Source organism: Vombatus ursinus, unplaced genomic scaffold (genome assembly GCF_900497805.2).
Source record: "Vombatus ursinus unplaced genomic scaffold, bare-nosed wombat genome assembly UNPS02014812.1, whole genome shotgun sequence".
Taxonomy (NCBI): domain Eukaryota; kingdom Metazoa; phylum Chordata; class Mammalia; order Diprotodontia; family Vombatidae; genus Vombatus; species Vombatus ursinus.
In genome coordinates this window covers 73,453,220-73,468,856 of record NW_020954590.1, presented here as the reverse complement: position 1 = coordinate 73,468,856, position 15,637 = coordinate 73,453,220, and the positions used below count along the sequence as shown (strand labels likewise).

At 40.8% G+C, this 15,637-nt stretch overlaps 1 protein-coding gene across 2 annotated transcripts in view; it reads left to right on the top strand.

The window, feature by feature from the left end:
- Window positions 1-1,284: 1,284 nt before the first annotated feature.
- Window positions 1,285-15,637, top strand: part of LOC114053915 (RB1-inducible coiled-coil protein 1) — an 86,869-nt gene continuing 72,516 nt past the window's right edge. For both annotated transcript variants that reach the window (XM_027877047.1, XM_027877046.1), the window contains exon 1: window positions 1,285-1,361. The gene's annotated coding sequence lies outside the window, so the exon portion shown is untranslated. The remainder of the gene's footprint in view (window positions 1,362-15,637) is intronic.

Sequence of the window (15,637 nt, the reverse complement as noted above, 5' to 3'; positions counted from 1 at the left end):
GTCAAGTCACTTAACCCCATTGCCTAGCCAAGCAAAAAAAAAAAAAAGACAGGCCATACCTACATGAGATCAGTGCCCGCCAAGTGTACATCTCCAGCTGGAGATCACCATAAAGACAGGTGATACTTAGATGAGGCTACCCTATTTCAAAAAGTCTTCGTTTAGTGCTTAGCCTAGCATTTAATAACATTTAATAAATCAGAAATTAATTTGTCTACGGACGACTTCGAAAAATAAATTCATCTCCTTTGGTGAAATAGAACATCCCTATAATGCCAAATGGATAAGGTTATATTTATTCAATAATTATTAATTCTTCAAGCTTAAATGTGTGCAAGGAAATGAATAATAACACACACACACACGCACACACACAACGCTTTTTAGGTAAGAACTGGTCTCCTAACTTCAAGGACTGCTCCACACACATCTCAGTAGCGGTTTCCCCTTCCCCTTGGCTCCTCAGGCCCGGGGCCTTCCTCTCCCCAAGGTGCCTAGGACTAGAGGCTTCCCAGCTTTAGAAGTCTCAGTCCCAGGCGCTGGAGCTCAGGGAAGGGGGCTGCCGGCGGGGAGGGAGGCCGCGCGCCCGGGAGCCGGCGGAGTAGCGGAGATCCACGAGTGGGGATCTCTCCCTCACCTAGGGCTGATCCCAAAGCCCGAGGGAACAGGCCCAGACGACCGTCCCCACCGTGAAGGTCAAATGCACCTGGTAGAAGAACGACCCCGCCATAGGCGTGGCTCCGGCACCAGCCGCGAGTCCCAAGAATGGCAGCGCCCAGGAGGTGGGGGCTGAGGGGAAACCAGTCGCGGCCCGAGGAAGTACGGGCGTTGGGAGGCGGAGTCACCCGGTTTGCGTCAGCTCCGTTGACTTCCGTCCATGCGCGGTGACACCTAACCTGTCTGGGTTTCCGATGCCCGTCTCTATGGTGTTACTCACAACTCCCCCTCCCCCTTCTTAGCCCGATCAGCCCTTTCCCAGCTTGCACCGCGGCGGAAGAGACAGACTCGACAATAACAAACCGAACCCCGGCTGTGGCGGCGACCAGGGCCCTGCGCTGCCCCCGACCCAAGAAGCCGCCTCAGCCGCGCGGCTCGGAGGAACCTCGACTGTGCTGTCTCTCCGTCGCGCTCGTTCCCGACGAGGAGCCGGGGGGCCTGGCAGCGCACCGCGGGCTGTCTTCAGTGGCCTGAACCCCTCCCTGCCCGGAGCCCGGGGGGCCGGGAGGGGAGCCGCGGCCGCTCGTGTCGGTTAGCAGCGCCGAATGGGCGGTTTGGAGCCGCCGCCGAAGGACTAGGCGGCGGCGGAAGATGGTTCCGGGGGCTGCCGGGGCTGCCCGCGGAGGAGGAGGCGCTGCCGCCGGGTAAGAGGGCACCTCTGCCGCCGACCGCCTTCCCCCCTCAGCGGGGCAGCTGCTGACACCGCCGCCGGGGCTGCTCGCCCTGAAGCGGAGCCCGCCCGGAGCTGGGGGAGGGGGCGCGGTGGGGCCTCGGGGTCCTCGCCGTGGAGCCCCCCAGGGGGCCAGGATCTCTGGGGCGAGGGGCGGGGGTGCTGCCGGGTCCTCATCTGCCGGTGGGCTCGGGCACCCGGACCGGGCGCTGGCCGCCCGGAGACAAAAGCGGACAAGTCGTGAATTTCGGGAGGAGCTGGGGTTGTCTGATGCCGTGCGGGTCAGAGCTGACACTTGGGCTGGGGACCCCCCACCCCCCAACTCTGCCGCTCGGGAGGAGGCCGACAAAGTTGCGGGGAAAAGGAAGCGATGGCAGGGGAGACCCTCCCTGGTAGAAAGACCTCCCTGCCTTTCTCTCTGGGCGGGGAACGGAGGGAATGGTGGTGTCATCCTGTAGGAAATGCTAAGTTGGTGGGTCCGGGCTGCTGTAGCCTCGGTTGGGCTGTTGGGAGAGACAGCCGTGCCTTTGTCCCTTTGGAGTGAGAGGGTCGGTATAAAGTTACTTCTAGGAATGACTCAGCCTCTCTGCACATTTCCACCTGCCTCCTCTAGTACTTTTTTTTTGAGGGGTGGGGGGAGGTTGGACTGGGTATTAGGTGTTTTCACAACTTGTCTGTTAGATGCAAACTATTAAATATGAGAAATGACAGTCTTTTAAGGGTGAGGAATCTTCTTTCTTCCACTTTTTTTTTTGGGTGCCTATGCAATGTTTGCAGTTTACAATTTCGTAATCCGTGTTATTTCTCTTCATGACCCTTACAAGTGCAGTTATATCATACGAAGTCGGGTAGGCCCAGGTGTCAGAGGAGCAATGTGCCTGCACTTGATTGTCATGCTGCTTCTTGATAAGCTGCGAGTGGGAATGTTTTCTTCAACTTGACCGTCTACCGTGTGCACTGATTTCACATGAAAAAGTGGCTGACTGTCAATAAGTGCTGCTCCTATTTCCTCTTTTCTAGGTTTTCACCTGTAGCTAACCTTCACATTGTTTTCATAAGTAGGTACAGAAGACTGATTAATATTGAGATTTAGAAAGTTTTTAAAAATGTAAATTATTTTAAACTTGAAATTGTTAAATGATCAGGAAATGACAAGAATCATTTTTGTTGATGCACCAATCCAATAAATGAACCTTTGCCTAAGGATTACAGATCCCCCCCTGCCCCATGTTGCAATGGAATAAACACGTATGAGCAAGTTCTCTTTATACCATTCCTTTTCTGTATAAACTGATTATTTAAATGGATTTTTTGGAGGGGGCTTTTGTGTATAATGGATTAGGCTAGGTTTTCTTATAATAAAGATCTTGAGCAAAGCAGATACTCAATTCTTGGTTGATTTTTATTAAACTAATTATTAGGGGAAAACAGGATTATGTATTTTGTATTTTAGAGATGTTTGAAACTTAGTATTTGGGGTATTGACTTGAAGACTCCTTTTTCAGTAATTTTAACCAATCTATATTTTAAAATCTACGATAGAATTCGTTGTGTTTGGCCCTCCAACTATGTATGTTTAAGCAGTATTTTTAAAAATGTAGTGTGGAGAAAGCTATGTACTACTTTTCTTAGTTGTAAGGAAAAAAATATTGAAGGGCTTTGCTAAGAAACGAGGTCAGAATGCATGACAGCATTTTGAACTTTTGAATCTGATCTTCTAAAAGGGTAAGAAACACAAAACCTTTGTTCCTGAATCCCCACTCCATGTCCTAACATGCAAGCTTTGCATAAAGAGCTGGATTTGAAGTCAGGGTCCTTATTAGAATCCCCATCCTGCCACTTCCAAAGTGTCTCTTTGGGCTTCAAGTTCCTTATCTGTAAAATGAGATGACCCTAAGGTTCCTTCTAGGTCTAAGTCTCTGATCTTACGAACTTTAACATAAACTTGGACTTTCAAAAATTTGCTACAGGAATAAAATAATACTAGCTAGCATTTATATAGTGCTTTAAGGTTTGATCTCATTCTATCCTCCCAACAACCCTGGGCAGTAGGTGCTATTATTGCCCCCATTTAACAGATATGGAAACTTAGGCAGGTAGAAGTTAACTGACTTGCCCAAGATCGTGAAGCTTAATCAGCATCTGAGGCATGATTTGATCTGGTTCTTTTTGACTCAAGTCCAGTGCTGTCTATCCACTGTGCCCCTAGTTCCCTCTATTTAGAAATTTTAGTTTTTAGATTGCAATATTTTTTATTAAAGATTGTCATCTTGGAAGCTTTAAAAAAAAAGTGTAAAAGTTGATCATTCTCAATCATAAATTGTGTTGATTTATAGCAACAAAGGTACTAATATGAGAATAAATGGATGAACAAACATTTAGTCAGGGCATACTGTTTGCCAGGTACTTTACTTTTTAGTAAAAACAGCCCCAGCCTTCAAGAAATTTACCTTCTGATGGGGAAGATAATGTGTATATAACTAGGTACATAGAAGACGGTCTGTAATATTAGGGAGAATGGCAGCTGGGGTGGGGGATGTGGACTGGGAAAGGCTTCTTGTATAAAGTGGGATTTGAGCTTTGAAGAAATTAGGAAACCCTAAAGCAGAGGAGTCAAGGAAGAAGAGCATTTCAGGCATGTTAGAATTTTTGTATCTTCGGAAACAGCTCTCCCTACTCCTGATTGTTGCTGTTGCTGTTCAGTTATGTCCAACTCTTAGTTGACCCCATTTGGGGTTTTTTTGGCAGAAATACTGTAGTGGTTTGCCATTTTCTTCTCCAGTTCATTTTACAAATGAGGAAACTGAGGCAAACAGGGTTAGGTGACTTGCCCAGGTTCACACAGCTAGTAAGTGTCTGAAGCCAGATTTGAACTCAAGAAGATGAGTCTTCCTTACTCCAGGCCTTGTCAGTCTGTCCACTGTGCCACCTTGTTGCTCATTTCAGGCATAGTCAGTGTAAAGGCAGGGAGATGGCATGTCTGGGAAAATCAATGTAAATGGATTATATAATTCGTGGAGTGGAGAGTAAGATATAAGAAGACTGGAAAGGAAGGAAGAGGCCAGTTTGTGAAGAGGAATTTATGAAAATGAACCTTCAGCTTTACACCAATCATTTTGGGCAGCTTAATGAGGGAGGTTAGGGATTGAATTGGGAATAGACTTGAGACAGGGAGACTGACTCATCAGAAGGCTTTTTTCTGGTCCAGCTGGGAAGCTGGCCTGTACTAGGATGGTGGCTACTTGAGTTGAGAGTAGGGCACCTATTAAAGAGATTCTGTGAAGATAGAAATGACAAGCTCTCGAAAGTGTGGAGGGAATGAGATGTGCTTGGGAGAATGGTGATGCCCTGGATAGTAATAGGGAAGGAAGTTGAGAAGAGCGATCCATTTCTGGGAACAGTTTTGTTTGAGTTTGAGATGCTTTACACATCCTCTTGATGATTTAAGACTAGAGCTCAGGTGAGATGAGGTTAACATATTCTAAGTAAACTTTTGACATGCACTGAGGGGATTGTAGACAAACTCAATATTGAAGATTTGCTATGTGCAAGGCAGTTTAGAATTTTCAGAGGTATTTAAGATTAACTCCATGCCATCCAATAGCTTATAATCTAGTAGAGGAAATCAACGAAAAATACTTATTGAGTACCTGTTGCATGCATAGCACTGTGCCTAGGTACTGTAGGAAAGAGTAAAGAAGCCTCACCACTCTGAAAGAGCTGACAAGTTTAATTGGAGAGAAAACCAATTAAACAACCAAAAAGTGTTGTTAGAATACAAAAGGATCTCACCATCTGTTGAGAGTCAACAAAGAATATGTACAAATAGATTATATACAGAATAAATAGGAAATAATTATCAACAAAGAATATATACAAATAGGTTATATACAGAATAAATAGGAAATAGTTAATAAAGGGAAGGCACTAGAATTATGAGGAGTTGGGAAAGGCTTCCTATTAAAAAATGGAGATTTTAGTTGGGACTTAAAGGAAGCCAAGGAAAGCAGTAGGTGAAGATGAGGATTGAGCATTTTAGGCATGGAGGACAGTCAGAAAATTTCTAGCAAGGAGGCTCTTGAAGTGTACTTGTAAAGGCAGTAAGGTGTAAGAAGATTGAAAGATAGGAGAGGGCTAGGTTATGAAGGGCCTTGAATTATTATGGTAATTTTTTATTTCTTTTTTGATTATTTGAGACCCCGGGGCCATCCTCCTAACCAAAACTTTTCCCATGGGACATGAAAATTTAGAGACTTAAATGTTCCTTAGATAAGCCAGAGGAAGAATCTTAAAAGCCTCTGGCTCTTTGGCGGTACATAAAACCTCCTCCTCCACTAGCCTTTTTTCTGTTTTAATCTGTAACTTGACTTAGTTTATCTAAAGAGTTTTTTTGACTAGGGTTGTTTCCTTAGGGGGATGTAGGAAATTATGACTGTTAAAATTGGTTCAGCTTTTATTAAAGTATGGATTATGGATCTCTCTTTTCTTTAACTTTTATGGCCTAGGAGGAATATACAAGATTGCAATATGTAAATGAATTATTTCTGTCAGTGACAGAAATATATGCCTATAAGAAACCTTATTAGAATCATAAGATCAGGTTTTCTCTGAGGCCTGAACCTTTGCGTGCATATAATAATAAAGTAATAAATAATAATAAAACCTATGTTTTTACTTCCACAATTTGTGGTAAATTTAAATAATTTGTTGTGATAAATACATATTTGGCAGCAAGTTAACCATCCATGACCTCAGAGAGGGGGTTCTCCCATGAAAGAATGCTAAGCTTATGGTTTTGTATTTGATGCTAGACATAATAGGGAGCCACTGGAGTTTTTTTGTTTGTTTGTTTGTTATTGGGGGGGGTGGGCAAGTTCAGGAAGGACGGTGACATGATTGGACCTGTGCTTTAGGAAAGTTATTTTAGTAGTTGAGTAGACAATGGATTGGAGTGGGGAGAGACTTGAGGCAGGCATATCTACCAGCTGGCTATTAAAATAATCAAGATAAGAGGTGAGGACCTACACTGGAATGGTAGTCAGGAAAAAAAGGGGCTTATTTGAGAGATGCTGCAAAGGTGAAACAGGATTTGGTAACAACTTGGATAGGGGAGGGAGTGGTGAGAGATGGTGAAGATTTGAGGCTGACACTCTTTCATTGTGAGCCTGAGGGACTGGGAGGATGGTGTTGCCCTCTACAGTAATAGGGAAGGTAGGAGAGGGGGGAAGTTTGGGGGGAAATGAGGTCAATTTTGGACATATTGAATTTAAGATGTCTAGAGTTTGAGATGAAGGTAGTTGGAGATGTGACATTGGAGGTCAGCCTATAGTTTGGGGCGGGATAGGTAGATCATCCTACACTATTCTGTTTAATTAACCTAAAAAAACAAGTCATTAGAATGACTGAGCATGAGGCATTATGTGATAAATAAATACCTTAATGTTTGAAGTGCTGTTAGATTGCCTTTGAAGGAATTAGGGGAGCTTTGTTTGTGGCCCTTGAGCTATGACTTGAAGAATGGGTTGAATTTTGATTGAGAAGAAGTTAGAGAGGACATTGAGATTGAAAGGAATACCACTTTTTTTTTTTTAGGCAGTTGGGGTTAAGTGACTTGTCCAGGATCACACAGCTAGTAAGTGTCAAGTGTTTGGTCTGAGGCCGGATTTGAACTCAGGTCCTCCTGAATTCAGGGCCAGTGCTCTATCCATTGCCCCACCTAGCTGCTCCAGGAATACCACTTTTAAACCCTCTTGAGGCTTTACTGTGGACAAAACTGTGTTAGGTGCTGAGGGAGATAAGTTTAAAACCAAACCTCTTCCCTCAGTCTTCTAGGAGGCATGGTGACTAGAGAGTAATCTAGCCTAGTTAGAGCATCAGGTATATATTGTTGGAGAGGTAGATTGGGGTCCTGTAGCAAGAGGGCCTTGAGTGTTAGGTTGAGCTCTTTTCTACTTCATCCCAAGGATCAAGTAGTATATTAAAAATATCAGATTGATCCAGATCAGAGTAAATAGTGATCCCGATTTAATTACTTTAAAATAATTTTTATTTTGTTTTCATGTCACCTGCCTACCCAGAAAGACACCCCTTGTACTAAAGAGAGATAGAAAGGAAAAAAAGGAAAACTAACCAAAAAGTCTGATTATATTTAGGGTTCTCCACCTGCTCTGAAGGGTGGGGTGGGGTTTGTGGAAATGACTTATCTTCAGCAGAACTGGTCATTTATAACTTACAACACTCAACTTTTATTGTTTTATTGGTAATAGTCATGCATATTTTCCTGGTTCTTCAATTTTGCATCAGTTCATGTATGTCTTTCCATGCTTCTTTGTATTAATCATTCATAATTTTTTACTGTATAATATTTGCTTATACTTTGTTTAGCCATTTCCTAATTGATGAGTATATGCTCAAATGAGATAGCCGTAAGTTGTTCAGTCATTTTTCAGTTGGGTCTGATTTGCATCTCTTATAATGTTTATTGTATGATTTTTGTAATATTAAGATTATATTCATTTAGAACTATTGTGAAATGTAGTATTATCTGGGTGCGTTTCTATAGGCAGAATACTGAGTATTCTAGCCAACTGTGCTCCAGGGCCTTGATTCCCTTTGACTGCCCTGCTTTAAAAGATGTGGGTAATGAGATTCAATTAAGTTTTTTCAATCATGTCCAACTCTTTGACCACATTTGGAATTTTCTGAGTAAAGATACTGGAGTAATTTGCCATTTCCTTCTCTAGCCATTTTACAGATAAGGAAACTGAGGCAAAGAGGGTTAAGTTACTTGCCCAGGGTCACACCAGATTTGAACTCAGGGAGATGAGTCTTCCTGACTCCAGGCCAGGTACTCTTATTAACTGGGCTACCTAGCTGCCCACATACTATATACTATGTACAAAACAACACAAATTGTGCCAAGTACTAAGCTAAAAGCCTTTGTTGAGTTAAACCCTAGGGCTCCAAATAAGAAAAGGAAAAACTGAAAAGGGAAGGAGAGGTAATAGATGGTATCTGGGGAAGGGGCATGATAATGATGGACTCAGAAGAGAATCCAAAGAATGCAGCTGGTAAAAAGAAAAGAATTGGTTAGCTTCTGAGTCCTCTTTATTTTTTTTATTTTTTATATTTTTTTGCTTAGGCAGTTGGGGTTAAGTGACTTGCTGCCAAGGGTCGCATTTGAACTCAGGTCCTCCTGACTTCAGGGCTGGTGCTCTATGCACTGCGCCACCTAGCTGCCCCCTGAGTCCTCTTTAATTGGAAGCTTTGGGAGGAGTTCTGTGCTCTGCCCTCAGGCTCTCCAATCAGAGGATCACAGGCACTGTGGGTTCTGATAAGATGTGAGTACCAAAGCTGATCTTAGTATGTTGATGGCAGAATCCAGAGTGAAAATGGTAGGAAATGAAGAGTTGAATGGGCTTCTGAGCCCTTTTCAAATATTAACTATTTCTAGCTTCTATCATTGTTATTGTTGTTGTTATCATTTCTACTTATTTGCTACCACAAAAAGCATTTATCTAAATACTTTTGTGTGTATAGGGATTTCTTTTTGTCATTGACCTCCTTGAGGTCTATACTGATAGCAGTGGATTTTCTGAAGCAAGAGTATGGGTAGACATTTTTTTTTTGTCATTCTCTTTGCATAATATTGAATAGCTTTCCAGAATTGTTCCAGAAGCAATTTATAATTGCTTCAACAGTTTGTTAGTGTGTCTCTTTCCAAAACTTATTTTTCCCATTTTATTTGTCATCTTTCCCAATTTGGTGGTTGTAAGATGAAACCTCAGGATTTGTTTTGATTTTTATTTCTCTTATTAGTAACTTGGACTATTCTGTCCTTTGGGTGCCAATAGTTCACAATTCTTTTGTGAACTGGTCATATTATTAGCAAAAACTCACCTCATCACTACCACCTCTAGTCCGACCCTTCATCTCTCCCATTCATTTAAGAAAGAAAGAAAAAACAAGACCCGGTTGCAAACATATATAGTCACGCAAAACAAATTCCTCATTGGCCATATTAAAAAAATATGGTTAGTCGTATTTTTCAAGTCTTTCAAATTTATTTGTCTTTATAGTATTGTTGTCAATATTACTTATTCAGCTTACTTTACTCCCATACAAATCTTCCCAGGTTTCTCTGAAACACTTTCATTTCTTACAGCATAATAGTATTGTATACATTATATAACCTGACTTGTTCATCCTTTACTTAATTGATAGGTACTCCCTCACTTAACAATTATTTGCTGATGCAAAAAGAGCTTTAAATATTTTTGTGCATCCTTAGAGTTTGTTTTACTTAGGACTAATTATTCCTTACCCCTAGTTAGTCACCTGATTTAGGTGCAAATTAAACAAATGGTCATTCTTAAGTACTGTTTATATCCTAAACGTTAAATTTCTCCAAATCTAACGAAGGATGTAGCTTAAAAAGCAGGAACTACATTGGGTTTGAAGTACAGACATTACAAGTTGAATACTGACTCAAATACTTAATAAGTGAACTGGTAAATCATTTAACCTCTCTGAACTACAGTTTCTTCTTCCAAGGTGATTGTAAATCTCAAAGAATTGAAGCTACACAGTATACCAACCTCTTTGGAGATAGGATAAGGCAAAGAAAGAATGATGAATTTTGCATCAAAGAATCTTAGTTTGAATTTTGACTCTGCTGTCTTAGACCATGAAAAAAATCTTCAGACTACCCCTAAACCTTAATTTGAAGGGGTTGCATAGTTCTCTAATGCCCTTTAAATCCTTTGAGCTGACAGTGAAGATTGATGCCAAGTCATCAATGCCCTGATGTGCTTTGATTATCAAAATTATAGGATGACAAGTTATTCTTAGTGATAGCCAACTTGAGCAATTGACCTGTGAAAACTATTGTTAGTCTGATATTTTTGTGTTTTGGGCTTTTTATACCTTTTCCAACCACTATAAAACATAGAAACTAATTCCTTAGATTATCACAAATGTTATAGGAATCAAATCAGTATGTTTCTCTTTAAAAAATATGTATATTTTTTTAGGTCTTGAACTTAATAAATGCCAAAGAAATGACCATTTACATACATACAAAGAGGATTGTATATGAAACTGAATATTTCATACCACTTGCTTTTTTTTTAAGAAGTATATAAAAATTCAACAAGTTAGTTTGAAAATCATTTTGCTTGCCTGTACTTCTTAATGAACTTACTATAAAAAAAATTTCAGTGACTCTCCTTTTTTCTTTTCCTCAATTCCCCCTTTCACCTAGTCAGGCCACACAAATCCACTTAGTGGTCAAAGTTTAAGTCTAAAAATATATGGTGTCTCATTCATTACCTTGACTCCTATTTAGTTCTATTTGAATTTGATACTAAGTACTGTTCTATACATCCTGGGGTTATTTGCTTTGCCCCTTCCACCATCTTTGAGGTACAGATGCTTTTTCAAAGGAGTCTTTTGCTCTTGTTGCCTGTAGATATAGAATCTTGAAGCCTTGCAGTCTCTCTAGCTGTTTAGCTGCAGTCTTATTTGCCAGAATTGGTCCTGTCTTTTCTGCCAGAGCCCCTGACTGACTAATTTGCAGTTCTTGGTTACACAAAGTCACTTAACTGCAGTTTTTGAATTTTATTATTATTATTGTTCAGCTTAGCTATTTTTTTTCCTAATTTTTTTTTTTTTGGAGTAGTTGTGTGGCTGGAGATCTTCAAGTTAGACTAGTTTGGAATATGGAATTCATGAATGGAGTATAATGTGTATTAAGTCTGGAAATATATGCTAAAAGTAGATTGTGTAGGACTTATAAGTTTTCCAGTAGGGTAGTAATGAACAGGTCACATTATGTCAGGTCAGGGGAGGCTTCCTTCTTGACACATTCAGGGCCTCCTCCATACTCTGGATCCATTGCTTCTGGAAAATATGGCAACTCAAAAAGATAAGGTCAAGGGACTCCTTAATATTACCCTCAACATTACTGATATTGTCTGATCCATCCTTCAAAAATAGATTTTTATTGACTTTTTTTTAAACAGTTTTATTGTTTTTGTATCACTTGCAAGAGCTATCCCTTAATAACAAAGGTTTTGAGGTTTTTTGTTTTTTAAGAGAAGGGGGTAAAAGAAAAAAAAGGAAGTTTTTTTTAACATTAAATGTTCCACACTTACAGATTCCAAACTTTGCAGAAAAATGTGGAGAAGTATCTCCTCATATCTTTTTAGGTCATTTGTTCCATTTTGCCCCTTTCATCCCTGTGTGACCTGGAGTAAGTCACTTAAACTCCCTAAGCTTCAATTTCTTCCTTCTTAATATGTGAGGGGTTATAGACTAGATGATCTAAATAAATACCCTTAGAATGATGCAGTTTAGGGGTTCAGGGGTCCTGGGACCCCAAAATTACTATACGCAGGTCCTGTCTGAAAGAATTCGACCCAAGCCTTCTTTCAGCCAAAGACAAGGTTTATTAGAACATTGTCATATTGGGCAGAGTCTTAAGGAGTCTGTACATGGATAAGCAGTGGCTAGATTTTAAGAATCTCAGCATCTTAATGGAGACGAGATGGACCTTATATACAGAAAGACTGGGAGGGATCTAGGAGTGGCCCAAGTAGTTTGGGGTGACTGGAGGAGGGGTCTAAGGAGATCTGGATGAGAGTGGTCAGTAAACTGAGGTGAACAGAATTCCTGGGACCTGGACAAAAGAGCCTAGCTAGGATTAAGTGTGGGAAATGGCTGGGGGCCATAGGGAGGGCTAGGCTAGGTTAAGGGTTTAATAGAATTGGGAGATTGGGTGTAGCCACAATGAAAGGCCAGTTGATGAGATATTATAGCTTCAGGTGAATGCCAGAGACTTGGCCGGGGTTTTTCCTTTCTGGGGCCCAGATCCCCACCCCATCCGAACTATCTGTTGATCGATGATCCAAAGAAATTGAAGTTGGTATTGGCTTTGAAAATTGGAAAGGATTTAGGACAGCCTTGTTTATGCCTCTTCCCCCCCTCCCCCATGGGGTGTAATCTAACATGAACAAAGGTTCACAAAAAGGAACTAGGTGTATTTGAAAAGTGATTGACTCTTGATTGTGAAGGTCAAGAGGTAGGTCTTTATCCAGTAAGAACCTTGGAGAGGTGACTGACATTATGAGTGGTGAAATTAAATCTGACAGTGATGTTCTAGATGGCCTGCATAGGGGAGAGATAGAGTCAGGAAGATAGGAAGGTGATTTTTATTATTTAGACCTGAGTTGATAAAGCCCTGAATTAGTTTGGCATCAGGAAAGGAAGGAATTTATAAAGGGCAGATTTATAGGATTTGGTTAGGTGATTTGATGTTTTGAACATTGGGTAATACAGAAAATCCTGGTACTGAAGAGGTCTAGAGGTTTTGGGGTGCTCAGAAACCCCAAGATCGCGGCGCCGGACCCTGCCTGAAAGAATTCAACTCAGATCTTCCAGCCAGAGAAAAAGTTTTTTAGAGATAAATCATATAGGCTAGTCTCGTAAGGATCCTGAAGATTAGTAACGCTCTGTAGGGACGAGTGGGCATGAGAGTCTCAGCCTTTTGGGCATGAGAAATTCTCAGTGTCTGAATGGGGGCTAGGGTGGATCTTAAATACACTAAAGTAACTTTGGGTGGCCAGAGGAAGGGGGGGTGGTTGGGAAAAGGGTCTAGGTGAGAATTCCCTGTTTGGAAGGTTTAAGAGATTGAATAAACAATGGGAATAGATAATGAAGGGAACTGGAAGGTAGAAGTTTGCTTTCAAAGGGAGATAAAGAGAGTAGATAAGGAACCTAAAAGTTTAAGGTTTTTCTGGGACTGTAGACAAACAGGAGCCAGGTTCTTTTTAGGGCTAGGGAGGAAGGTGCATCTGAATAAGATCAGAAGGTAAGGCTAAAGCTTTCAAAGGGAAATAAGGAGCTGGGGCCAGGGGTGAGAAGATGACTTGGGCTGAAACCCCGTCAGTACCACTGACAAATCATGAAACGTGTGGGAGCTTTTGGGGATAATTTTAATAATAGTTTACTTTAAACAGAGTACTTTCCTATCAATTATCTTGTTGGGTTTTACAACAAAACTCAGGTTTTAGGGCTTTTGGCATGACCTTAAAGAATTTTTTTTACTATGAATTTAACAAACACCAACAAATAAACATTTCCATATACAAAGAACAGAAAGAGTATTGTATATGAAACCACAAATCTATAATGTAAAGCTTATTTTAAAGATCACATTTGAGATTGTTGAGCAACATTGCCCTGCTTAAATGCCCCTTTCAGTATACTGTTCATTTAAGAAATGTTTCTTTGACATTCTTTTACTTTTGTATCACTGACTACCCCTCCCTCCTAGTGGCTGCTGGTAGCTCAGTGGATGGAAACCTGAGCTCATACATTTACTAGATGTTTGACACTGGGCAATTCACTTAATCTCTCTTTGCTTCAGCTTCCTCATCTTCAAAATGAGAGCACCTAGCTCAAAGGGTTGCTATGGGGATCAAATGAATTAATTGTAAAATGCACTGGGCACATAATAGGTGCTATATAAATACTTATTTTAACCCTTCCTCTCCTTTCCCTAACCCCTTCCAAATAAAAATCTTTCCTTCAAGCAAGCAGAATAAATTCATACAGTGGCTGTATCTGAAAATAATTTCTCTTTTTAATGTCTTGCAATTCAGTACAGTTCACCAAGCATTTTTCAGAATCAGTTGGAAGGACCTTAAAGGCCAGTAACTAGTCCTACTTGTACCTTCAAACATGTACTTTCAAACAAACATGAACATTTCAATATACAGAAAATAAAAAATGGATTATTTTGTTAATTTTCATTTGAGTGGCTTATACTCTCAGTGCTTATATGTGTGTCTTATGGAAATAACATTAGCCCTAACACTACATTTTAATTTTGTAAATTTTTATTTCCTCTTAGTTGTGAATGCATCTTGTTCCTTTTTTTGTTTCCATTTTGGTAAGAGTAAGTTTGCTTTCTAAGGACAGCCTAATAAAGGTGACTATTTGGTGATGAACTCTGGCCATGACAACTCATGAACCAAAGAAAAATGTGTAGTACATTGCTGTATTTGATTTGCAGTGATAGTTGTAGAATGATGGAAAGGGCACAGAGGGTGATACATAGTTTCTATACTCTATAAATTTTAACTTAGATAAATGTGATATCTTGTTGTTTTGTCTTGTCTTGACACTTGGAGACCCTATTTGGGGTTTTCTTGGCAAAGATAGGGGAATGGTTTGCCATTTCCTTCTCCAGCTCATGTTACAGATGAGGAAACTGAGACAAACAAGGTTAAGTGTCTTGCCTAGGGTCACAGCGACTGAGGCCAAATTTAAACTCAGGAAGAAGCGTCTTTTTTTTATTTTCGGCATGGCAGTTGGGGTTAAGTGACTTACCCAGGGTCACACAGCTAGTAAGTGTTATGTGTCTGAAGCTGGATTTGAACTCAGGTCCTCCTGACTCCAGAGGTGGTGCCCTATCCACTGCGCCACCTAGCTGCCCCAAGATACGTCTTCCTGACCTGGCACTCCATACACTGTGCAACCTAGCTTTCTTTAGGGAATCTTTATCCATTGACTAATGTGGACATAATGCTGCCATAGGAACTGAATCCTTTCAAGCTTGAAAGTCTTAACTGTAAATGAAACTAGAAGAAAAAAGGGATTTACAGTGAAGTGGAACAGTGACACAGACTCTCCTTGGGGTAAAAAAGAGAAAATATGATATTCCATAGTAAACCAAATCTTTGCCATCACAATTGACTTTAGAGAATACAAAATTCAACTGTTTGTCTTCAGATTTTTCTTCCATGAAGATATCTTTTTTGTATGAGACCAAGTTGGTGTTTTATCATGTTGATTATGGGGAATCAATGTGAGCAATGTTGAATAGGTGAAAACAATAAATCTCAGCAACTATTTGTCTCTGGGGAATGAATGAGATGGAAGAGTTGAGAATGACTCCTAGGTCAAGAACCTGGGTAATTGGAAGAATGGTTACACCTTGGTGGAAATAAGGAAATTAGGAAAAGGTGTGAGTGTTGGGGGGAGGAGATACTGAATTGTTTGGATGTGTTGAGTTTGAGTTGCCTGTGGGGCATCCAGATAGAGATGTCTAGGAGGTAGTGGGATTTGTGGGTCTCCAGTTCCGGTGAAGAATGAAGATTTTATATAGAAATTATGATTGTTGTTGAGATCACAGGGAGAGTGTTTAGGGAAACAGGGTCCAGGACAGAATCCACCTATACATAGGAG